The sequence below is a fragment of the Meles meles genome, chromosome 4 (genome assembly GCF_922984935.1).
Source record: "Meles meles chromosome 4, mMelMel3.1 paternal haplotype, whole genome shotgun sequence".
NCBI classification, from domain to species: domain Eukaryota; kingdom Metazoa; phylum Chordata; class Mammalia; order Carnivora; family Mustelidae; genus Meles; species Meles meles.
Genome location: NC_060069.1, coordinates 107,943,167 through 107,958,617, shown reverse-complemented (window position 1 = coordinate 107,958,617; position 15,451 = coordinate 107,943,167). Strand labels below are relative to the sequence as shown.

At 41.8% G+C, this 15,451-nt stretch overlaps 1 protein-coding gene across 5 annotated transcripts in view; it reads left to right on the top strand.

Annotated features, from left to right (window-relative positions):
- Nucleotides 1-3,528: 3,528 nt before the first annotated feature.
- Nucleotides 3,529-15,451, top strand: part of BBX (BBX high mobility group box domain containing) — a 275,675-nt gene continuing 263,752 nt past the window's right edge. For 3 of the 5 annotated variants that reach the window (XM_046002284.1, XM_046002283.1, XM_046002279.1), the window contains exons 1-2: nucleotides 3,530-3,673; nucleotides 6,857-6,928. The gene's annotated coding sequence lies outside the window, so the exon portion shown is untranslated. Of the gene's footprint in view, nucleotides 3,674-4,067; nucleotides 4,204-6,856; nucleotides 6,929-15,451 lie in introns of all 5 variants that reach the window. The other 2 variants (XM_046002280.1, XM_046002282.1) reach the window with 2 other exon arrangements.

Below are 15,451 nucleotides of genomic sequence, written 5' to 3'. Positions count from 1 at the left end.
GAAAGGAAAAACGAAGAGCCTTTATTTTTAAAATTTTTCCTAAACTCTTTTAAATGCCATTTTACCTATACAGCAAACAGTTGTTTTTATTTTCATAACCCTACATTATGAAGGTTAAATAAAGTCTATGAAAGCTATGGTTTTTCTTGATCACATTTTGAATTTTTGAGTATCATTGTCTTTAAAATTTCTTGATATTTATTCTTAAATGAGATGATAAAAATCTAAAAAGTACTTCCTAAATGGTAAAATGCTACATTATGTTTAGTTCTATGCCTCTTTTACTTAGTGGTGAGGCCTTATCTACCGCACAGGAGACTGGCATTCCATTCTATTGCTTCTCCTAGGAGCAGGCAAGTTTCCTTTTCCAGAATCTGGCATGCACCAGGGTCTAGCACATAAATCCCTCTCAATAAAGGATTTGCAAAAGAATATTGAATGATGACATTTACTACCACATGATGCCTAATACATCACCAATATATAAAATACATTTTAAAAAATGTGTCATTCTCCCAAAATAAAGGCTCTGTGTACTTACGCGTTTTCCAGTATCAGTAATGTGTTGTAGTGAGACATTTCTGGGCATTTCTTTATGCTCTCTTGCATCAGTCCTGGTCAGCAATCTGTCCTTTCAGAGGTCTCCAAACTTGAATGCAAAACGCTGGGCATGTGCTAAGACTGTATCACAGGAGTGTGGGAAGAAAATATTAAAACTCTTACTTATTTTATTTTTACTTCATGCTTTTTCATTTTGTTTCTGTGAGGAAATGCTTTGTAATAATAAATATATCTGTGTAGTGGTGTACTTTAAAAAAACACATATAGGGGGCCCGGGTAGTGCAAGTGGTTAAGCCACCAGCTCTTGGTTTGGGCTCAGGTCATGATCTCAGTGTCCTGGGATCAAGCCCCATGTTGGGCTCCATGCCCAGAAGGGAGTCTGCTTAAGATTCTTGCTCCCTCTCCCTCTCGCCCTTCTCCCAACCACTGCACATGCTCTCTCTAAAATAAACAATTTAAAAAATCTCACAAACATAAATAAACATACATATGTATATATATATGTGTGTGTGCATATACATACATATATATATATACATTGATATATATGCTTGAACATTTTATTGATAACAATGTGTGATCTAAAAGTTTGAAAAGTGTGTATCTAAATAGTTCTGCTAAGCAAAGCATAATTCAGCAAAAACCAAAACCAAAACCAAAAAACTCTGCTACCATAAAGAAATAAAGGATGTTTTCCTACAGCTGGGGTTGGGGGTTAGGAGTAGGTTGGTTTTTTACATTTTTCATAGCATAAATAAACTACCAAATAATCATAACACTTAAATCAGCAATTAAGTCTAGCAACTCGTGTTGATTTTTTTTTTCCTCTTCAGAAAAATTGCACAGTGAAAACCTGAGAAAGTTTTTCTGATCTTTCCTCCATTTGCCTCTTATCCCTGAAGTTTGTCATTTGGAAGGAACGACTGCCAGATCACTCAAAATCCATGCTGGTGTTAAGAGTTCCAAGTTTAAGTTCCTTCTACATTGCAATTCGATGTAATATCAAGGAAGTTATATAATTTGTCCCCGTCTCATTTCTCTGATGGGTAAAATAGAGATAATAATACTTAGGGCCTCCCTCATTATGGTGTGATATGGACAAAGAACACTTTGCTCCGGGGCGCCTGGGTGGCTCAGTGGGTTAAAGCCTCTGCCTTCGGCTCAGGTCATGATCCCAGGGTACTGGGATCCAGCCCCACATCGAGCCCCACATCGAGCCCCACATCGAGCCCCACATCGGGCTCTCTGCTCTGCGGGGAGCCTGCTTCCTCCTCTCTCTCTGCCTGCCTCTCTGCCTAGTTGTGATTTCTGTCAAATTAAAAAAAAAAAAAAAAAGAACACTTCATTCCATCTTTTAAATACATGCAAAGTGTTATTAATATAACTTTTAATATTGTCAGTTTAAAATGCTGTGATTTTACATACTTTTTTAAAAAAGTTATTTTCTTTTAAAAAATAAATGAAATATCACATTTCTAAATACCACTATTTGTTTTCTAAATTTCATAAGCTTTAGTTTTCTCTGTATCTGTTTTTCTTTGCCATTCTTACATACACACATATATGCACACTCACTTGATAACTTTATGGATGTGAGAGAAAAATCTTAAGACGGCATCAAGGAAATAAGGGATTTGAAATAAATTCTCTTCAGTTTTCCTTTAAGTTTTAAAGCTATGCATCTAGGCCATAAAATCATAGTGTTTATTTAATCTTCAAAATGTTTGTGTTTAAGAATAATTCACAGACTTTTAAATTCAGATGGAACCTTAAGAATACATCTTGGCTCTATGATAATGTCTGGCACATAGATGTTGAATAAACATTTAATGAAGAAAAACTGGGGGAAGTTTCTTATTTTAATCTTAAAAAAAAAAAAGGAAAAAATAACCCCAAACCAACTCTGAACATTAAAGAGGGTAAGTTAGTTGCTCAAGATTGTTCAGCTAGTTTAAACATGGGGTCTAGAATTTATTCTTCTTAACTTCTAGCTTTGGTTTTTTTCCCCCCAGCAGTCTGTTGACTTGTTTATATAGGACTGCCAAATATAATCTGCCAAAGATGCATCATAGAAAAAAAAATCGGAAAGTACAGCCTTCGCGTTCACCATCTCCAAAAGTCACTCAACATGTGATGTTCACATATGTTGTGAAATATGTAAAGTAAATACCATACATGATATGCAAAATATAAATCTCATATATATTGACTCAAAAGGTCTATTTTTAAGGAAAAGTGTCAGTAGCCAAGCTTCCACGACTTATTCCACCTTATAGCACGATTTGTATGCCCACGCAGGTGATTTGCGGTCCTCAGACCAGCTGAAAGTAGATAGGTTATTTCAGCAAAACGTTTATCTTTGTTTCTGTGTATTGTTGTATTGATTTTTCTGAATTTACCTAGGAACGAGGCGTTAACAACCTCAATGCATTACAGCCCTAATAAACTTATCTTGCACTATTTTGGCCTATGTGATAGCTAACCCATTGACAAAAGAAATCCCAGCTGCCAAAATCCTTTCTTGGTCACTTGTTAGCCAGGTCAGGCTGTAAAATCATAACACAATGCACGCCTCTTCCATGGGGCACCACACGGCAGCGATTTAAAAAAAAAAAAAAAAAAAAAACAACCCTCACTTCCATATCCAGTGGAGTTGTAGTTTATTACTATAACCCTCCCAAGTCAAAAGGACACCAGTTTCAAGCCAGGCAACTTGGTGCAGACAGGGTTTTTCCTCCGTACCCCACTCTGCTGGGCCTCCCTACCTGTCCTCTCCTACTGTCTACAGGTCCCGAACATTAGAAAATAGAAAATGTGATGATCTTTGTGTGTCTCTGTAAAATGTGTGTATGTGTGCGTGTGTTTGGGTGTAACGGGCCTTCTGTTTGGCCGCGCCGCCTGTCCGTCAGGCCGCGGGCCAATGGCAGGCTGCCTTATATAAAATGAGTGTTTTCAGTCTCTCCGGGTTGCATGTACTGTATGTGGAGCAGTGTACAGTGAAGCGGAGGCAGAGCGGCACCGCGAGCTCCTCTCGACTTTCCCATAGAGGAACCCCTGACTGGCCGCTGAGGGCGAGCCACACACACGCCCTCGCGCCCGGCGAGCCCGCGAGGTAAGCGCCCCCCATCTCCAGCCCTTCCTGGGCGCTCTCCCCGCACTTTCTGTTTTCCTACTCACTTGCGAGCCGCCGGGCTGCAGCCCCAAGGACTCCGCGGCAGGAGCAGCGGCGGCGGCGGCAGCAGCCGGTAGGGTGGACTTGAGGAAGACGGAGGGAACCCCGCGCGTCCGGAGCCGCCGCTGGCCGCTCCGCTCCCCGGGCACTTTCCCCCTCCGCCAAAACTTTGGGTCGGGAGAGGTCGGGGGCGAGGGTCGCGGTGGCCGCGCCGGCGGGGGGGCGGGGGGCGCGGAGGCAGTGCCCTGCGGGCGGGAGGCTGGGGGCCGGGCTGGGGAGTAGTAGGCCAGCCGGTGCCAGGCTGCGTTTGCAACCAGCACCTCTCGGCACACAGGCAGCGCCGCCCGAGAGGGGCACGGGAGCCGGGGCGCGGGCAGGAGCAGCCCGAGGAAAACAACAACAGAGCCAGCCCTCACGCCGGCGGGCGGCTCGTGGCCGCCCGGGGAGCCCCAAACTTCATCTCGGCGAAAGTACGTGGATTCCAGCCTGGTCTCGGCTGCTTGGGAGGTGGGGCCTGGGGGAGCTGGGGCAGGGGAGGAAGGTACGGGGAGGCAGCCCTCGGTGGATTTATTGAACGTTTCGTGTGCGTCGGTGACCGGGAACAGCAGCCCAGTTGCTTGTTCATCTGGAGAGTTGGGATTTGGGTGTTCCGGCCCCGCAGATCGGTGCCCTCTCACCCCCCACCCCTAACCAAATGCGCGGCGAGTAGAGAAAGTGCTGTTTTAGTGCCAGAGTAGCCGGGAGGAAGAATAGGGGGAGAGGGGGAAGAGGGCGAGGGAGAAGGGGAGAGAGAAGAGGGAGGGAAAGCGGGGGGGGGGGGGGGAGAGGGAGAGAGGAGAGAACGAGAGAACGGGAGGGAAGAGAGGAGGGGGAAGAGGAGGAGGGAGGCTGTGTCAGGATTTTGCTTGAATGTGGGATTATGTTGTGTCAATAAGTTTAAGGTGGAGAGAGCGAGGCTGGGGGTGGTGGTGGAGGGGAGGAGGAAGGCCTTGGCTGTTTAAAGTCTTATTTCTGAAGGTAAGTTATGGCATTGCATGGTCGCGATGACAGAAAACTTGCAGATCCTTTATCCGGGGATGGGGTCGATGCCTCTAGAAAGAGCTCCCCAGCCCTCTTAAGCCACACTCGTGTTACACTGTTATTTGCTGCGATCCGGGTCGCTAGTAAATTACAGAAATCAGACTCGAGGTTTCTTTTCCTCCTCCACCTCGTCTCGCTCGCTCACCCTCAGAAATTTATTATTATTTTTTAAAATTTCTTGGTATTGTATGAAACTTAACGTAACTGAGACCAAACCCGAGTCCTGTAATTCACAAGGACCCTAAATCCAAGAATCTGGAACACGTTTACGTGTGAAATATCCGCGATCATTTCTGCTAAATGAGGAAGGTAAAACGAAACGATGCAAAAAGCTAAGACACAACATGTACGACAGAGGGGGGGGGGAGAGGGAGAGACGGAGAGAGAAGCTATTTTTTGCTTTCCTTTCTGTAGAAAGGAAAATAAAGCGTGCATTCCCCTTCCCTCCCGGTGTGTAGGGTCTAGTCAATATTTTAACTGTCTGAGGACAAATTAGTCCAGGTGGATCTTGTTGAAAAGTTTTCGCGAGGTGGGGTGGAGGTGGGGGCGGTACGAATGGGAAGGTGGGTGGAGGTTGTGGGGGATGGGGACGGAGCGAGCTCTGCCACTGCTAATGGTCATTGGCCTGGGGCTTTGAAACCATTGCCTGTCCTGCTAATGACACGTCCAGTTCTCCTCTCCAGGCCGCCGACGCCGGGCTGCCGGAGACTGGGGTACTTTACCCACGCGGGGAGGGGCCTTCTTCGCCATCCCCGGGGGTTGCCCACTCGCGGCGTGGGGGCCCCACGCGCGCCCCCTCTCCTGCGCGCCGCCGCCACCTCTGCTTGCGCGACTTTTGTAGCCAGCCCGCGGCGAGGGGGCGCGGGGGTCTCCATCGCGGACGTCCCCGCGCGGCCACCCCGCGCCGGGCCCCACGCGCGCCGCGCCGCGCGGTCCAGGCTCGGAATGGCAGCGCCCGGCCGGGCGGCGGTGCCTCCCCGGGGGGCAGCGGAGGCAGCGGCGGTGGCGGCGGGATCTTCGCCGGGGCCCGCGGGAGGAGGAGGAGGAGAGGGAGGAGGAGGAGGGGAAGGAGGAGGAAGAGGAGGAGAGGGAGGCGTTTTCTGCCCAGACCGCCGCCAGTTCGAGCGGGCACGGGGACGGGGACACCCCACTCGTTGCTCCTCCGTTATGGAAAGGTGTTTAGCAGACTTTTACGCCCGGAGTGTGGGATTTGTACTTCATTTTTCTCTCCCCCCTCTTCCCCAAAGCAAGATGGACTCTATTCCCTTTCTCTTTCTCCCTGTGCCTCTGCCTCTGTCTTGTCAGCCTTTAAGATCGACATTTTGTACTAAGATGCAAACTTGATGGTGACCAGCAACAAAGGCGGGGTGGGATCCCTCGGTCCCTTCCTCCCTCTCGGTTTCCTAGCTCCCCCAACCCCGACCTCGGAGACCTGGTGGCCCTGCACTTGCCGAGGGAGGCTCTGGCGAATGTGTTTCCCGGCTCGGTTCCGATCTCCAATCTGGGGATTGTGACTGGGGCCGGGTGTTTGGGCGACGGCTCTGGCCGCCCCAGGTCTGCAGGGCTGAGGGCTGCGCTACCTGGACCGGCTGCCGTCGCCGTGCTACCTCCGGCCGGCTCCAGGGCACCGTGAAGGCTCGGGCTGCCTATCGATTGCTACGATTTGGCTACTAGTTTATTTGTCCTGGGGGCGGCGATCACTTGGTGCAAGTTGCTGAATGATCGCGGTGTGGGTTTTGGGTTTGCAGAAAAGGATCAACTTTCAGCTTTGTACATACGGGGAGTAGGGAGTGAGGGTACTGGGGACACCCTGGAATGTCAGCTGGGCAGCCCTCAGCCTCTGCTCTCTGAATACAGGGATCTTCTTTGCTTTTATTGCTTCACAGTTTGCGCGTGGGGGTGGGAAGTAGAGAGAGGGGAGGCATTGGTGGGGAGCCGGACTCCTGGGTTTTGAGGACCTTCCTTCATAGGTGTTGCAGGAGTGGGGGCTCTATTGTAAAGCTCTACCATACTGATGATATACCTTTATTTGATACTTTATAGGTCACTATCATATGACAAAGGCTTTGCCGCAGTTCATCTTCCTCCCCCTGTACTTTCCATTTGCCTTCCTGGGTAAGTATGCAAACTCTTTCTACAGGGAAGCTAGATGGCTATTAGTAATGGCCTAAGGGTCCTTACTGTTCACAGGAAAAGACGCCTTATTGGGGTTACAGCACCCCGGAAATCTTGTTTTACTGAGTTTCCTACAGAAGTCAGTTTATGATTCTACAGTATTTAGAATTCAATTGCTGTTATTATTTTAAGGTAGTTTAAATGTTTATTTCATGTATATCTGCCAAGTGTCATTTGAAAACTAACTTTCAAATAGTCATTTTAATTGATAATGAAATTTTACAGAGTCAAGGCCTAGGAAATTTAATACCAGATAATGTTGTGGAACGATTGTACCCTATGAGTAGAGAGAATTATTAAAAACCCAAGGAAGCATTGTGCAGAATGCCTCTCTAATTATAGTGACTGACATTTGCTTACTCTTTCTTAGGTGCTCTGTCTTGGGTAACTTGTGCTCTTTGTGGCAGTTATTTTTGTGGTGGAGAAGGGTGGACTGGACAGTGTTGTAAATCTAGTATTTAGTGGACCAGCTTGATATAAAAAGCAAATAACTATTTCCAAGTTAATCATAATTTCCTTCAAAATTTATGTATTTGGAGAAACTGGGTATATTTTAATAGCCGTTATATGCAATAAACAGTGACTCTGAAATCACTTAAGTGCCTTTTTCACATGTATGCCCCCAAATGGAAAAATTGGTGAAATAATATGTGGCACAGCAAGTGCCTGAAAAGTTAGTTTTTGGGAAGTAATGGTGTAGGTGAGAGTTGATAGAACTTTTGAAAGCAGCAGGGTAAGCCCAAATTGCAGAAAACCAGCTTGCAATTTGCCCCCCTCCATTGTAAGGAACACCTCAGATATTCCAGGTTGCTAAGTTAAGAAAACAACTTGTACTAAATGTGTAAATCAGTTGTGGTACTTGAGAATATTACCATAGTGAAGATGGAGTTTGTATTTTGTGAATGAAAATAGACTTGAACTCCGTTTCCCATAAAAGAAAAAGGAAAGAGATCTTAATCTGTTTTGTTGCCTGACTTACTGGGATATTATATATGTTACTAAAAGGTTTTCTTAGTATTGAGAGCAACTGAGGACCAGGCCTTTTCTGGTAGTTTCCTTATAGTGGCAAAGCATACTTTGACATTGCAGAGAACCTTAGGTGATTTTGAGTTCTGTGTCCATCATCTTTCATAGAAAGTAAATACCACATTATTTTAGATAGGAGAACTTTTTAATATGTTACATACATAATAGTCTGATTAGAATAGTCAGAATGAGATATAGGATGAATTTAGTGCACACCAAAATATGTGGATTTCAGTGTCTTTAGATTTTTTTTTTAAGGCTTGTTTGCAAGAGGAGTTTTTCATTTTTGAACATATGGCGAGAGTATTCAAAATGCATTCCTGATTTACTAAAGAACACCACATTTATACATGTGAGGCACATTATTTTGTTCACTAGAGCAAACTTTTAATGTTAGTTCTTTCCCCATGGAAATATATTTGACCAGTTCACAATTTAAAATGGGAATCAGTAATTTCCAGAATAAAAGCGATCTGATGAGCTCTTGCATTTCTTTGAGATATCAAACAGCTGGTTCATTAAAACAATATTTTCAAGAACAGTCTTGGTCTTTGAAGTTAGAGTAATTTTTGTAGTGTAAAACTTGTAGTAGTGATCTAAAAGAAGTCACCCTGACAGTGAATTACTAGTTATTTGCATCTAAAACATTTATTTGATTTGAAGCTTAATTATCAAAATAAGAATTTAGATAGAGGTTTTGCTTCTATCTTGCCAAGAGTTTCCAAACTTCCCATTTTATTATTCTGCATATCTCTATTAAGTTCTGAAACTGAAGTCTTAATTTGCATTTCACATTTAATGCTAGCTGTTGAAAAGAGGAGGTTCATAGATGTGTTTCCTACTCAGTGCTACATTTTTTGGAGCTACTGTGGCCGGTTTAGAGAATCTTCTGCTACAGACTTAAATATTTACAAAAATTTGCATTTTCTCACCTTCCCACCTTTTTAAAAAAATTCATTTTGATCTTTCTATCTAACTTTAAAAAAAAAGTTCTAGGTTTAGGAGTTTGTGAGATAGCTCTGCCTTAAACATACATATAGGTCTGCTTTACAACATGAAAAGTGTATGCCACCTTTGACCTTATAGATCTATCTTTATACTTAATCTTTGAAACAGGTGATCTGTTTAGATATTGAATTGAGAACACAGCTTTGAGTAGAAGCTAGGATGAGCACGTAATTATGGTTTGCTTATGCTGTAAGTAACTGTGTAATTGATAAGGCTTTTTGTATGTAGTTTAAAAAAGAAGGAACAGTCTCATAATGTGGCACAATTCATGAAAACCTGATTCAGCAACTAAAGTGTAAAGTCGTATTTTTCAGTAAAATGACAAACATAATTTCTAATTAATCATCATCCGTCAAAATATTAAAAGTTTACCTTTTCCTACATTTCACAGAGCGTGGGTAAAGCAAGGGCCATATTTTTAATTATATTTTACCAGGAATATCAACTACTTTTATATTAGGAATCTTTAATAGAAGTAACAAAGACTTCACAGTTTGACCCTACTAAAAAAGAGTTTTTGAAAATAGCCTGGCTGTTCATGCTGTACCAAAGGAAATCCTTGAAATTATTGGTGTCTTATAAAAGTGCAGAAATGTTTAAAATTGTGATATTTAAATGTTCTAAGTTACTAAATTTAGGCAATTGATTGTGGCATATTGCATCACCACCAGTGTGGGATACCTGTATTTTGAGACTTAATCTTAAGCAGTGCTTAACTTAAGAAGGAGACACTTTTCTTGAACTTGTAGTTCGAAGTCCACCTCATCTTTTAACATTTCACCACTGAGAGCACCTTTTAAAATAGGCCTGAGTGATATCTTCTTTATATTTTTAGTCAACTTCCTTCCTCTCACTATGAAATGAAAACAGACCTGAATTATAAAAACATTGTAATTTTACTGCTTGGTTTTTATCACATGCCCCAGGTAAATTGGATACAGGTGGTCCTCAGGCTATCCTTTGAGAAATACTGCTCTGAAGGTAGTAAGGACTAAGGCTAAAGATTGAATGAGGGTCTTCCAGCTAGAAGACTTGGTGACTATAATTCAGTAAGTGGGTTTGTACTACCTCAAGGGCAGTTATCACAGACTGTGTCGAATTATAGAGATTTCTATATATTAAGTTATACCTGAGGAAAGCACTTTTTGAGTACATCTTCTTTCAACATTCGTCTTTGTTCATATTATCCCTTAGAAGGCAATTACAGTTTCTTGAAGTGCCAGTACATCATTTTAAAACTGTAAAGATACATGCAGAAAATCCTCATGTATTAATAGAGATGTTTTAATTTTTTTTCCTTTCAAAGAAAAAGATGAGATGAGAACTGGAATAAGTACCAGTTGCAAAATGGAAATGCGAAAGCAAAGCCAGTAGCGAATTCTGTCCAATAGTATATATATAGAGGAGCACCTGGGTTGGCTCAGTTGTTAAGTGTCTGCCTTCTGCTCTGGTCATGATCCCAGGGTCCTGGGATCGAGCCCCACATCGGGCTCCCTGCTCTGTAAATCTTTAAAAAATAAATAAATAAAAGTATATATAAGTACAAAGAAGATGAAAGACTAAGAGAATGAAAGACTTAAGGGCTTGAATATAAACCAGGAAGAATTAAACACACCTAGCAATATATAAACTTAGTAAGTTAAGAGATGTGAGTCAGTTCAAAGATCTAGATAGTGAAATAACTACAGCTCATGAGGAGGTTGTGTAGATTACAAAGTATAAAATAAGAATGAGTTGGAGTATCTGAAATCCTAGGAAAATAAATACTGTAAACTATTGATTAATTAAACCAATAGTTAAACATGGCGCTCAGGGGAAAAGATCAGGGGATAAAACAGAAGTTCTTGGAATGGAATGCTGAGATCCAAAAATGGACATTGAATGTTGGTTTTTTTTTGTCAAGGGAATAATTATATGAAACATGGATAACTTATTTATTATAAAGGAGAGATAAGAACGAGGATAAAAATTGTTTAAAGCAGCTGTATTAAATGTTTCTGACTGAGATGTATGGTAATGCCTCTTGTATCCCAATCCATATATAAAAACTGAACCAAAAGTTTGGCTGAAACAGTACTAAGAGTAGTGCCCTCTGGTATTTTTCTATTCCTATCTGATCTTTATAAATCTAATATATTCCAAACTATTTTATTAAAAAAAAACACAGTGTTATTCACTAAATTGATCTTAGGACTTAGAGTTTGAAAACCAACCTGGAGGACTTGTTAAAAGTGGAGACCCCCAGGGATGTCTGGCTGGCTCAGTTGGTACAGCATGTGACTCTTGATCTCAGGGTGGTGGGTTTGAGCCCCACGTTGGTGTAGAGATTACTTAAAAATAAAATTTAAAAAAGTGAAGGTCTCCAGATCCCACATCTAGATAAAGCTGATGCAGTGTGACTGAGGTGGGGCCCAGGAATCTGTGTTTTACTGGTGCTTCAGTGGTTCTGAAGCAGGCCCAGTGCTGTGACACACTTTGAGAGACTCTGCTGTAGGGGACCGATAGCGATAGCGAAAGAGTGAATAGGAGTCCTGCATTGGATGTGGGGTTCATGTTCTTTGACATGGTCTCTTCCAGCTTCAGCCTTCTGTGGCTGTATTTCAGTTAGCATGTTGGCAATTACCTCAGAATGACAAGAGCCCTTGTCACCCTCTGTTGAGAGTAGCAGGTGTAGTACAAGGAACAGAGGCTTAGAAGCCAAAGATCCTTGGATTCCAGTACCTTTGCCCCTCTTACTTACTGACAGAGGGACTTTAAGCATGTCACTTCAAAATAAACTTACTTTGTTATGTGCAAAAATGTGTATTAATATTTACTGTGCAACAGAATGAGAATTACACAAGACAGTGCTGTCTGTAATGACCCTTAACCATATCTATGTTCTTATAGTTCTGTCTCATCTCATTCCAAGTCCCAGTAAGTTTGAAGTTTTTTGAAGCTGTGCCTTCTAATTTTTTTTAAACATCTTTTTTTTTTTTTAATATACTCTACCCCATCCCCATCGTGGGGCTCAAACTCATGGTCCTAAGATCAAGAATTGCATGTTCTGCTAGCCCTGTGCCTTTTAATTTTTGTTTCCTCTACAGTGCAGTTGGCCCTTGAACAACACGGGTTGGGGTGCCAACCCCACCCATGCAGTCAAAAATCTTCATAGAACTTCTGACTCCCCAAGAACTCAACTACTAATAAGCTACTGTTGACTGCAAGTCTTACTGATAATGTAAACAGCCACATATTTTGTGTGTTATATGTATTGTAAACTGTATTACAATAAAGTAAGGTAGAGAAAAGAAAATATTATTGGAAAAATCATAAGAAAGAGAAAATACATTTTAGTGTAGTACTGTAAATATCCATGTGCAAGGGGACTGGCACAGTTCCATGTTGTTCATGGGCCGACTATAGTTCTCAACCCTGGTATCATGAAACAGTGCATTTTTAACTGAATGTGAGGTATTAGGTAAGCACTTTATTAGTAACAAAGGAAATAGGAAGAATAAGCAGGATAAGAGATGAAAGGATAAAAGTGACAAATAACTTGAGGCATGTCATAGTTAAGTATGGTGCCCCTTCAGATTTGGGGAATGATTTCTGTACTTCTTTAAACAGACAGTATAGGACAGGAGAATAGCTATTTTCATATTTCAGAGTGGTTAGTTGTTGGCACTGGGCATTCTCTCCGGTGACACTGGTCCATCTTAGAATGTCTTAGAGCATCTGTTCTCAAACTTTGTTCTGCTAAGACACACACGGAACTGATGTTTACACAGAGGGTGTTATAATTTCCCTGATTATAGACATAGATGAATTATGTGGTGAGTTTATAGGTAGTTCACAGTGTGATAAAGCCACTTCTTTCCCTATCAAGAAAATATATCAGTATAAGTGAGAGTGATGCTATTGTAATGAAAATTTTGAATACACCCATATATAAACATGTAAAATTCTTCATAAACTGTGGTACTTTGTTCGTAACTAATTACTTGGGAATACCTCACGACCAATTAAAATTTACCCTTGTGTCAAGGCATGAAGATTGAGAAGTGTTACATCCGGAGTGCGTAACAAATTACATGTCACAGAATAGCCACTTAAATAAAAAAGAGGGACAGGCTAAGGAGGAGATGAATGGGAAATATAGCAAATCCCTGAAATCTCAAACAATGTGAAAACCAAAAGCTAGGGAAAATGCAACATGTGTTCAAATGCAAAGGAAGTACAAAAGACTGTAAGTATCAGGGTTCTCAGTCATTCCTGTCTTACTGAAATACTCCTTGCTTCTAACACAGACATTTATTTTTAAGTAGTGTCAACATTTATTTAGTTTATTTGAATAAACTACAATCAGGTAACTTGTGTTTCCTCCTTTTTTCTTTTTTGATAGATTTTGTTTATTTATTAGAGGGAGTGTGCACACGCAATTGAGTCTGCAGGAGCTGGGATTGGCGGGGGGGGGGGGGGGGGGGAGGGGGGGGAGGGGGGGACGTGTTGGGAGGGGCAGAGGGAGAGGGAGAACCAGACTTCCTGCTGAGCAGGGAGCCAGACCTAGGACTCCACGTGGGGTTCTCCCAGGACCTTGAGTTCGTGACCTGAGCCCAAGGCAAACGCTTAACCACCTGAGCCACCTGGGCACCCCACAATTTTTAAGGCTATATTTGCCAGGAACATCTTTTTTTACTTGGCTAAATTTTAATTTACCTTACTTTTTCATCTCCAATAAATTAATAAGCTCTGTATATTTTGAAAATGTCTTTATGCTTTGATGTGTAGTGGTATTGGATTTACTTTCCTAACCCTTTATCTTAAAAATCTCTGAAAAACTAAGTTTCGTTTTTTTTTTTTTTCCTCCAAAAGTCTGGCATCAAAGTTCATTTGGTGGCAGAACCTGACCCAAACTGTCATGAGCTTGTTTAAAGTAGTTTTAAAGCCCACTTAGAGAGAATATTCACATATTTTGCTATAGAGATAGTAATATATTAGGCTATGAGGTGCTATCCTAGATCTAGTTAGGAATGTTACGTAATATATGCTCCCTCTGACCTCTAAGACTCACAAAAATCTGAAGCATACCTGGACCTAAGGGTTTCAGATAAGGGACTGTGATCCTGTTGTATTAACTTTCTTAGTCCACACAGTGAAATTGTCTGGTATTTCTACCCATTTAACTCGGTGAGTATCGTTTTGCTGATTTTGATCACTGATCATCTGAATATGCTGAGTTCCTTTCAAGCTGGTGAATCATGTAAGATATCCTAACAGGGTATCTTAATGTTATGTATTAACTCAGGCTGTCTTTTGAAACCCCGTGACTTCAGTTATGAGGGTAGAATGTATCAGGGGTTAATAATGTCAGGTAAGCAAAATGGTAGCTAACATTTGTATCTCCTAAGTTGAGCAGTGAAAGGTTCCGAGGTAAGGGAAGATTAACACAACACACACACACTCCACCCCACCCCGCCCGAGTTACTTGAACCTCCTATACCATTTTGACGTTGTTGATTCCTTTTTAGTTTTTGATGTAGTTGTTAGTTTTTTTATTTTTTTAAAGATTTTATTTATTTGAGAGAGGGAGTGAGCAAGAGCAACAGAGGGCGAACATGCACCCACGCAAAAGTGTGAGTGAGGGGAAAAGGGAGAGGGAGGAGCAGACTCCCCATGGAGCTGGAAGCCTTTACAAGACCCTGAGACCATGACCTGAGCCAAAGGCAGATGCTTAACTAAACGAGCCACCCGGGCTCCCCTGTGGTTCATTTATTAAGCAAACGCACATATTGAAATCTGTACTTGAAACTTCTACCCTGTTTCTTATATAATAATGAACAGAATTTAGGCTACTTTCATTATGGTTTACTGTTGGGACTGAGTTTCGAGAAGGTTATGTTTCCTTTATTATATTGCCACTTGCATATTTCTGTCAGAAAAGTAAAAATAGAAAGTGTTTTCTGCAATTATCATTTACTCTAAGGTGAAAATGTTTTGGTTGTATTGTTTTAGATAGGTTCTAGATACCTTTATTGTTAGTGATTATGAAATGATTTTTTGTAAGTCATCTGTATGCTCATCATGGGGCTTGAACTCACAACCCCAAGATCAAGAGTCACATGATCTACCAGCTGAGCCAGCCAGGAGCCATACTTTTAATTTCCTATAAAACCACTGTAGAAAAACATAAAGTCTGGTGTGAAGAAGAATACATATGACACACTAGGAGTAAACTTTAGCTGTATCTGATCTATTGTTACGGTTAAGACTTAAATGTGTCTTTGTTTGGTATAGACAGAAATGGTTAATGGCTAAAGAAAGTTTTTCTTCTTTGGTTACTTACTGATACAGCTATATAATTTGGTGTAGGAAAGCCACAGATTGAGTAATGTAGAGGGAGTCTTATTAACAATGCTGATTCTTTTAATCTTAAAAAGTGCTGAGTTG